Source organism: Arachis ipaensis, chromosome B5 (genome assembly GCF_059453495.1).
Source record: "Arachis ipaensis isolate K30076 ecotype BB chromosome B5, ASM5945349v1, whole genome shotgun sequence".
NCBI classification, from domain to species: domain Eukaryota; kingdom Viridiplantae; phylum Streptophyta; class Magnoliopsida; order Fabales; family Fabaceae; genus Arachis; species Arachis ipaensis.
In genome coordinates, this window is record NC_142440.1 from 120733376 (window position 1) to 120743544 (window position 10169).

Consider the following 10169-nt stretch of genomic DNA (forward strand, 5'->3'; position numbering starts at 1 on the left):
GATCACCCGAACTCCCCACTATTTCTTTCACCAAAGAAGACGCTGCGGGTATCATCCCTGGGCATGATGACCCCATGGTCATTACCATCATACTGGCCAATGCCAACCTTCACCAGACACTAGTCGACCAGGAAAGCTCCGCATACATCTGATAACGGCCAATTTGCATGGATTAGGAACTCGATTATCCAAAATGGAATTAGCATTGTAAGTATAGTCCTAACCCAACAAGTTGGCCATTAATCAAATTGGAAACTCAAAAGATGTGTCACAATTTAAAACTAATTCAAAACCAAGAGTATTTGACTCCCGAGTCGTTTCCCAAAGAGTACTTTAGAACAATGAGTGTGCAAGTCCAGTTGTAGTGATCAAGGGGTTGTCAATGAAGAAATGAACATATAAAGCAATAAAAGAAACTATCCTAATGATATCCTATGTTATGTCCCTTATTTCCCCTCCAATATGGGCTAGAAGACTTCAGAAATAGGCCTCCAAAGCCCCCAAATCACGAGTCATGTGCTCCTTTAATGAAGCCATGTGCGGAAGCACAGATGCGTGTGTCCGCACACCTTGGGAAAAATTCCGTCCTATGCGTGCGCACAAGTAGCCGTGCGCACGCACACTAGGCGAAGCTTGAATGGACGCGTGACGCACTCGAAGCAATCCACGCGCTCTGATTGGACAGCTGTGCGTACGCACAAGCAGCCATGCGCATGCACACGTCTCCGAACTCATCTCCTTTGATTCTTCATGTTTCCTCTACTTTGCATGCTCTTCTTCCATTTTCTCCAACCCATTCCTACCTTATACACCTGGAATCACTCACAAACAACATCAAGGCATCGAATGGAAGGCAAACAGAATAAAATAGATTAAATTAAGCACAAAAAAGCATATTTTCATAATCAAGCACAATTTGGAAGGAAAGTTCAAAAGCATGTTATTCAAAGGAATAAGTACAAGTTTATATGATGAAAATTCATTCAATTCTAACCAAAAATCATCATCAAATATGGATTCATCAATATCCTATTCAAGTCCGCCTTCGACAAGCTCAGACTGCAAGAAAAAGAGCTCAGAGCATATCCCAACAGCCTATTTGGGCTAGGGGACGCTCCAATCCAACCACTCGGATACATCCCACTGCACACGACCTTCGGAAAAGGATCCCGGTCTAGAACACTAAGCATAGACTACATCGTGGTTGACGTGAGCTCCGCATACAACGCCCTCATAGGCCGGACAACCTTAAATCAGCTTGCCGCGGTAGTATCCACTCCACATTTATGCATGAAATTCCCAACTCCATAAGGCATAGCGACTGTTAAAGGAGACCAAAAACTCGTGCGATGCTGCTACAACGAAAGCCTGAACCTAAAGGGCGACCCCAGAGGTAAAGAAACCAATACCATTGAACTCAGAGGAGCCCAGGCTCGCGACGAACTTCATCCTCAACCGGAGGGCGAGACCGAAGAGGTCTAAAGGAGATGCTAATAAAGTTCCTGAAGGGATAATTCCGATATCTTCGCATGGAAAGCCGCGGACATGCCCGGCATAGATCTCGGCTTAATGTGCCACAAACTAGCAGTATACCCTAGATCTCGACCAATACAACAAAAGCACAAAAAGCTCGGCCTGGAAAGGTCACAAGTCGTGGAGGAACAGGTATAGGCCTTACTGGAGGCCGGGTTCATAAGGGAGGTTAAGTACCCACTATGGCTGGCCAACGTTGTGCTGGTCAAAAATCCAAACGGAAAGTGGCGGATGTGTGTAGACTACACCGATCTCAATAAAGCCTGCCCAAAAGATCCCTATCTCCTCTCGAATATCGACACCCTGGTCGACGCCTCATCGAGATACAAGTACCTCTCCTTCATGGATGCCTACTCGGGGTACAACCAGATCACAATGCATCAACCCGACCAAGAGAATACCTCGTTCCTAACCCCGAAAGCAAACTACTGTTACATAGTGATGCCATTCGGACTCAAGAACACGGGGGCCACATACCAAAGTATTCGCCGACCACATCAGGAAGTTGATGGAAGTCTACATAGACGACATGCTAGTAAAAACCCAAAGAGAAGAAATGCTGCTACCCAAAGAGGGATGAGACTGAACCCCACAAAGTGGACCTTCGCGGTAGAAGCTGGCAAATTCCTAGGGTTTATGCTCACCCAAAGAGGGATTGAGGCAAGCCCAGGCAAATGCCAAGCTATACTCAACATGAAAATCCTGACCTGCGTCAAGGAGGTACAGCATCTGAATGGAAGACTAGCAGCCTTGTTTAGGTTCCTAGCCAAATTGGCCCTAAGATCTCTACCTTTCTATGCAACCCTAAGGAAAGGAAAGCGGTTTGAGTGGACCCAAGAATGCAAACAAGCCTTCCAAGACTTTAAAACATTCTTGGGGTAACCACCTATCCTGACCCGACCTCAACAAGGAAAAGAACTGATATTATACCTCACCGTCGGAAGTCAGGCGATAGTATCAGCGCTAGTCAGAGAAGATGACAACGGACAACAGCCCATCTACTTTATCAGTAAAGCCTTACAAGGGGTTGAACTAAACTACCAAAAGATAGAAAAGTTCACATACACCCTCATACTTACTTCCTGACGGCTTCGATCATACTTTCAAGCCCGCACCATCAGAATACGGACTAACCAACACATGAAAGGTATCCTACAGAAAACTGACTTGGCTGGAAGAATCCTTCAGTGGGTAGTTGAGCTGTCTGAATTTGACCTCAAGTATGAAGCTCAGACGGCCATCAAGTCTCGGTACCTGGCCGACTTTGTCGCAGAGTACACCGACACTCCAGAAAACCCCATTGATTGGAACCTCTATGTTGATGGCTCATCAAACAAAGCTGGGAGTGGGGCTGACGTTATCCTGGAAAGTGACCAAGGGATCCAACTCGAACTCTCCTTAAGGTTCGAGTTCCCCGCCTCAAATAATCAAGCCGAGTATGAAGCCTTACTGGCTGGTTTGAAGCTGGCTAGAGAAGTCGGAGCCCAAAAGCTTACCATCTTCAGCGATTCATAAGTAGTCACCTCACAAATAGAAAGGAACTACCAGGCAAAGGATCCCACCATGAAAAAATACCTTGACAAAATCAGAGAACAGCTCGGGAAATTCATGGGATATAAGATCCGACATATACCTTGGGAACAAAATGCCCGAGTCGATGCACTTTCAAAACTAGCCAGCACCAAACCAGGGGGCAACAATAGGAGCCTCATCAAAGAAACCCTAAAAAATCCGTCAACCTCGGAGGAAGAAAAGGTCCTAACATTATTAGACCAAGACCAGGGGCGGATGAGCCCCATAATTAACTACCTCAAGTCCGAAACACTCCCCACAGATAAAAAGGAGGCAAAAAGGCTCATACGAGAGGCGCAATATTACACCATATCACACGACGTCCTATACAGAAGAGGGATCTCAACACCCCTCCTAAAATGTGTCCCGAATTTCGCCACAAAGGAAGTCCTGGAAGAAGTCCACAGCGGCATGTGCAGCAATCACCTCGGGGCTCGAGCCCTATCCAAAAAGGTTTTCTGAGCCGGCTTCTATTGGCCGAACTTACAGAAGGAAGCCGCCGAATTTGTCAAGACGTGCCCTCCCTGCCAGAAGCACGCTAATTTTCACGCCGCCCCGCCAGAGGAACTTATCTACGTCACCTCACCCTGGCCGTTCGCAAAGTGGGGGCTTGACCTCCTCGGACCATTCCCCCAGGGATCAGGACAAGTCAAATTCCTCATCATAGGAATAGATTACTTCACAAAGTGGATTGAGGCAGAGCCACTGGCTGCCACCACTACCCAAAAAATTCGGAAGTTCCTATACAGGAACATCGTCGCAAGGTTTGGGGTACCAAACTCCATCACTAGGACAACGGAACCCAGTTCACCGACACAGGCTTCAAGAACATGGTGGCTGACCTAAAGATAAAGCACCAGTTCACCTCAGTAGAACACCCGCAAGCCAACGGACTGGCGGAAGCCGCCAACAAAGTCATACTGGCCGGGCTGAAATGCCATCTGCAGGACGCAAAAGTAGCCTGGGTTGAAGAGCTCCCACAAGTGTTATGGGCATACCGGACAATACCGTACTCTACCACGGGGGAATCATCTTTCCGACATGCTTACGGAATGGAGACAATGATCCCCGTAGAAGTAGGCGAAAGATCCCCTAAGGTGATCTTCTACAACGATGACACCAACTCCCAAGCACAAAGAAAATAACTCGACCTGCTTCCAGAATTCTGGAAAAGAGCTCAAATCCAAGAAGAAGCCCTAAAGCATCGAATGGCCACAAGGTACAATCGGAAGGTAATCCAACGAAGCTTCTCTACCAATGACCTCATCCTCATCCGAAATGACATCGAAACAGGTCGGTCAGGAAAAGAAAAGATGGCAGCCAATTGGAAAGGCTCGTACTAGATCACAGAAGTACTAGAAAAAGGTTACTATAAGGTGGCCGACCTCCAAGGGCGGGAGCTCCCGAGGTCATGGCATGCTTGTAACCTAAGAAGGTACTACAGTTAGAAAAAGATCTAGGGCCAAAGCGCGCTCTTTTTCCCTGAAAGATTTTTTAATGAGGCGCCAGGTCAAGACCTAAAAGCTGCCCGACTAGCAGGGTAAGCCTTCATATGTACATACTTTTATTTATATTTTGTCTTCACATTTTACTACTTGAATAAAATTTAAGATTCCCTAAAAATTTTTCTATCAAGACGCATTAATTTACGCTCAAAACAGTGCAAAATTCATCGCCCGACCTGGAAAGGTTGGCAAGGTGAAGCGACAAAGCCCAAGTTAATGCGAGAAGTTATAAAAAGTAACCCATATAAAGCGGCCTGACGAGGTCAGACTAAAATGGGGTTACTAAAAATAACTTAAAAAGGCCCGACCGAGAAGTCAGACCAATAAAAAGATCACTAAAAAGGGAACAACACCATGCAAAGGCCAAAAAAGTAAAAAACCTAGTGCCACAGTGCTAAGCTAGAAGGGTAAAAGTCCGAAAAGGACATTACTTAAAAAGCAAAGGCACCCTCAAAACTCAAAAAAGGCTAAAAAGTCGTCCAAATAAACTAAAAAGGAAAAGGTTCTACATAAGAACGCTACCTAGAAAGTTATTGAAAATCGACTAAAAGCCCGGGCAGCAAGTCGCAAGGATGATATCGCCAAAACAAAAAAGTTGACAACACAAATAAGAAAAGGCGTCGCCCGAAAAAGCAAAGGTAGAAGTTTATAGAGCGGACACTACCTCAAAAGGCGTCGGCGCAGAAAGCTCCAAACATCTAAACCCTATGGCACAAGAACCCACAAAAGGGTGCCGTCACCAAACATAAGGCAATGCAAAAAGTTGAGAAAACAACCTAAAGATAAAAGTACTTCACCAAAATCGAAAACTCACCACCATAACAGCCAAACACAGAAAATTAAAACATTAAAGACTCAAGGGCTGCCCAACGGCAACCCAAGAGCGAAAGTGTTTTGATAAAAAACCAAAAGTTGCCAAGAAGCAACTAAAAAAGCGTCAAAAGAGCCACACAAGCAGTTACAAAAACAAAGAGTTCAAAAGGTCCACAAGTCGGACCGTATTAACACATAATAAGGAGAGAAATAAAGGAGAGAATCACAAAGGGTCCAGCTTTGCCCCAGTCGCTACGTCTTGAGGGCCGAGAGGGATGACAAAGATCGGGACAGCACCGACCACGCAATCAGGCCCATTCAGGATCTCCACATTAGGATCAACCACGGGTCGGGACATCTCGGTTGGAGGGACTGAAGAAGCCTTAGCCGTTGACACAGAAGGAGAAGCATCATCATCATCAGGGGCTGGCACGATCTTGCCATCCTCCACAACATTATCCATACTAAACAAGCTGAGGTCAGCATCAGGAGCGATAACCCGGACTTGGGCCTTCAAATTTTCATACAGAGCAGTGATACCACTCACCACATGGCACTAAAGCTCAGCATAATCATCATAAGCAGACTGAAGCTTTTTCTTGGCCTCCAGAAGCTCACCGTAAGTCCGGGTATAAATCTCCTTAGCCTTCTTTGCCATATCCTCTGCCAAATTGGCAATAGCCTCCGCAGCAGTAGCTCGGGCTTTCTCCCTCTCCACAGCAAGCTCCAACCCCACATTCTTTGCCTCCAGCTCAAGCCTTAAACTCTCCACCCTATCATAATCAACATTGGCCTTCTTGAGAAAGGAACTAGTAGCGTGGATAGGGGACTTCTTGAACTCCCTCGAAAGAGCAGTGCTGAGGTTAGCCATCCGAATACTATTGCTGGATATAAAGTCGACATGATGAATGATGGACACATCATCGGTTGGAATCTTGCCATAAGGAGCCATAAGCTCTGTAGCAAAAGCCACGCCATCGAAATCATTTTCATTAAGATCATAAGTCCCGGCAGTCCTCGGCTACTTGGAAGAGGACCAGATGAAGTCAGAGAGGAGGCAGCATCTGAAGTCGCCAAAGGCGGATCGGTAGAGCCTACCCGAACTTGAGGAGTTGGGATAACCTTCCTCAGTCCCTAAGGGCCCGAGTCTGGCTTCTTCGGCGGGAGTAGAGAAGAACCCTCCCCCGATGTCTTCCTCGACAAGTTTTGGGCAGCCACCGCCTTCTTGGTCTTGCGGAAAACCTTCATCAAATCAGAACTCGACACCATCTCTGAAAAAGGAAACCAGGAAAACATTTATGCAGCAGATAACGACAAAGACCGCAACAAATAAAGAAAAGTTTCTAAAGAAGAAGTCGGGCACTACCTAGCTCATAACGGAGAAGAGCGGGATCCCCTAAAAATCTCTTAGTATCCAGATGAGGAGGTTCCCCCCAATGCTCCTCCAAGACACCCACAAAGGCCCTCTCCACCTCATCAAGACTCTCTAAAGGATACTTAAGAACTACAGGGTCCTTTTGCCACCAAAGAGGGAAGGTCGGTTCATTATTTTCATCTAGAAAGAAGGGGTGAACATCCTCGACAGCCCGGACTTTGAAATAAAATTTTTTGAAATCGTGGAAGGAATCATCAAAAATAGAAAAAAATTTCTTTCCCTGAGTAGCCCAGAAAGATATCTAAGAAGCCTTCTTCTTGGCCGCCCCGGGTTTGGTCATCACAAACAAATAAAGAAAAAGAGAAATAGTAGGCCGAACACCCAACTCCTGACACAACAGCTGAAAAATCTTCATGAATGTCCAAGAATTCGAATGAAGTTGAGAAGGAGCCACATTATAGTTCCAAAGGATGTCAGTCTCAAATGCAGTAAAAGGAAGGGTAACACTTAATTTGGTAAAAAAGCAGTCATAAGCATAAAAGAAGGGGCGCTCTGCCCGACCTAAGGGAGGAAAACTGACCCTCTCCTCAGGGTCGGGCGACAACAGCTCGTAATTCTTCTCATCTTTCCTATTCTCCCAGATTCTATGGAACCCCCTAAACTTCTCATAATACTCTGGGTCTGCTACAGTCACAGACATTAACACTATGGAATCTAATCAGTCAGCCATACCGGGAGGGACCTTTGTCGAAATCTCAATAATATTCCTACGAGAAGACATAGAAAACTACACCTACAGTAAGAAAATGAAAAAAAGCATCACTACCAAGTAACTCGGGCAGAATCAGAAAGCAGGAAGTAACTCATAAACAACAAAATACAATAGCAAAAAGGGCCCCCCAAGGTCCGCAAAAGCTAAAAGCTTACTATCGAGACCCAGAGGCACCCTTTGGAGGTAATGCGGATAACAAAAAGAAATAAAAAAATGCAAAAGCCCTAGCCCTTTTCAACAAAGAAAAAACCAGAAACCCAGGCACCAGCATTTCCTCAAAGGTATAGCAAAACAAAAGATCAAAACTTCCCAAGAAATAAGAGCATGCAACATCAACGAAAGCCAACGCAAAGAAGGATCATAGCTATCAAACGAGAAAACTACGAAAAGCATAAAAAGCACCAACCTGCGATGAAGAAAGGAGCGACAGCAACAGGCACGCAGAACACGAACGATCCACACCAAAGGCTTCGAAGAAGACGAGGAAAAGGTTTTCGCAAAGAAGCAAGAAGCAAATATAAAGCAAGAAGAAACTGAAAGAGTAAAAACCACTTCTTTGACTTCAAACAAAGTTTAAAGAGGGAAAAAGAAGTGGCAAAACAAATAAAAGCCCAATCAATAGGCTTTAAAGATGCTCGCAGACTCCCAAGGAACTAACGCCTTCGAAAAAGATGCAGCATTTAAAATCAATGCAAAAATGCTTCGCGTCTCGAGAACAATAAAGACGCAATACTCACGCAAGGAAGAAACCAAGAGCAATAGAACTAGATGCTTGAACACGACTTCCTCAAAAGAGGTCGAAGCTCAAGGGCACAACCTCTCGGAAAGGTCGAAATTCAAGCAGGGGCACTGTTCATACCCTGGACCGAGCTGTAAGGTCCGGGTTGGACTAAACGGATCGACCGACTTCTTTAAAGGTTGGCTTGACACCGACCTCTTCATAAAGAGCTCGAACAAATCATCACAGAGGCCCAAGGAGGCCCAAAAAGGAATCACTGCCCGTTGGAAGGTGGTTAGCCAAAGATAATGATCTCACCCGCAAAAGATAAGATAAGATGACAAACTTATCTTAAGAGAAGGTCATCAAGCATTACTATAAATACACTGGAGCTCCCATGTATAACTCAAATTCCAATTCTACAAAAAAAAACCTGCCTAAAGCCCGTACTGACTTAAGCATCGGAGTCTCTTGCAGGTACCACCACCCACCGGTGATCAAGGATTAGCAACACCTCAAACTCCAACAAGTTGGACGCGACAAGCCTAAACAGACCGAAAGATCTCGTCCGAGATCGACCTCAGCATTTCAGGTAACCCTCGAAACAGCCACGCTTTGAAGTGTGGCAAAAAAGCGTGGCTGAAGAACTGAAGATTGATGGTTTAGAGGTTATAGTAAACTCTCGCTGCAAGTATAGTTACTAAACCAAGCAATCAACCTTTCTTACAAAAGTTTTGGTTGTCACAAGTAACAAACCCCTTTAAAATTGATAACCGAGTATTTAAACCTTGGGTCGTCTTCTCAAGAAATTGCAGGGAAGTATGTTCTTATTATTGGTTATGAGTCTTGTAAATTGGGGGTTTTGAAGTTTGGGCAATGGGCACAGGTATATTTATAAATTAAAGCAATAAAAATAAATAAGAGATTTTATGTAATTAATTTAAAACCCTTGACCCGGAGAAGATTAATCGGAAGTTCTATCCTTGTTGGATTTTTCTCAAGATCAATTGATAATTGAAGGTTGCTTCTACTTAGTTATCCTTTACCAAGTAAAGTAAAAGAAAGTCAAGTAAGTTGGAAGTCTACTTCTATTCACAAGTTCTAATCCTCTCCCTTGGGAAGGATTAGCGTTAGTGACTAGAGAGCCAGCCAACAATAAACCCAATTACAATTTAACTCTTGAGTAATTCAACTCAAGGGTCTCCAAATATCAATCAACTCCAAAATCAAGTTAGGATCTAACTTAGAACATCAATTAATAACAAACAATAGAAGAAGTGATAAATCTGAAATACCTCAATTATATTAATAAAATATTCAAATATTAACATGGAAAAGTTCATAAATTAAATTGAAAAATTAAATAAAAGAAACATTGAACCTGTGATTGAAGTTGTAAGTTGAAATCCTAATTCCATTAAGAGGAATCCTAATCCTAAGAGAGAGGAGAAAACCTCTCTCTCTAAAAACTACATCTAAATCCTAAAATTGTGTATTGTGAGCTTCTTCTTATGAATGAATGGATTCTCCCACTTTATAGCCTCTAATCTATGTTTTCTGGGCCGAAAACTAGGTCGAAAATAGCCCAGAAATCGCTGGAGAAGAAATCTGCCACGCTGATTTTCGTCACTGCGACGCATCTGCGTGGAGCGCACGTTCGCGTCTCCTAGCGTCAAGGCAACTATGGCATATTATATATCAAATCGAAGCCCCGGACATTAGCTTTCTAATGCAACTAAAACCGCATCATTTGGACCTCTGTAGCTAAAGTTATAGCTGTTTGAGTGTGAAGAGGTCAGGCTGGACAGCTTAGCAATTTCTCCAACTTCTTGTATTCCTTCCGCTTTTGCATGCTTCCCTTCCATCCTCTGAGCCATTCCT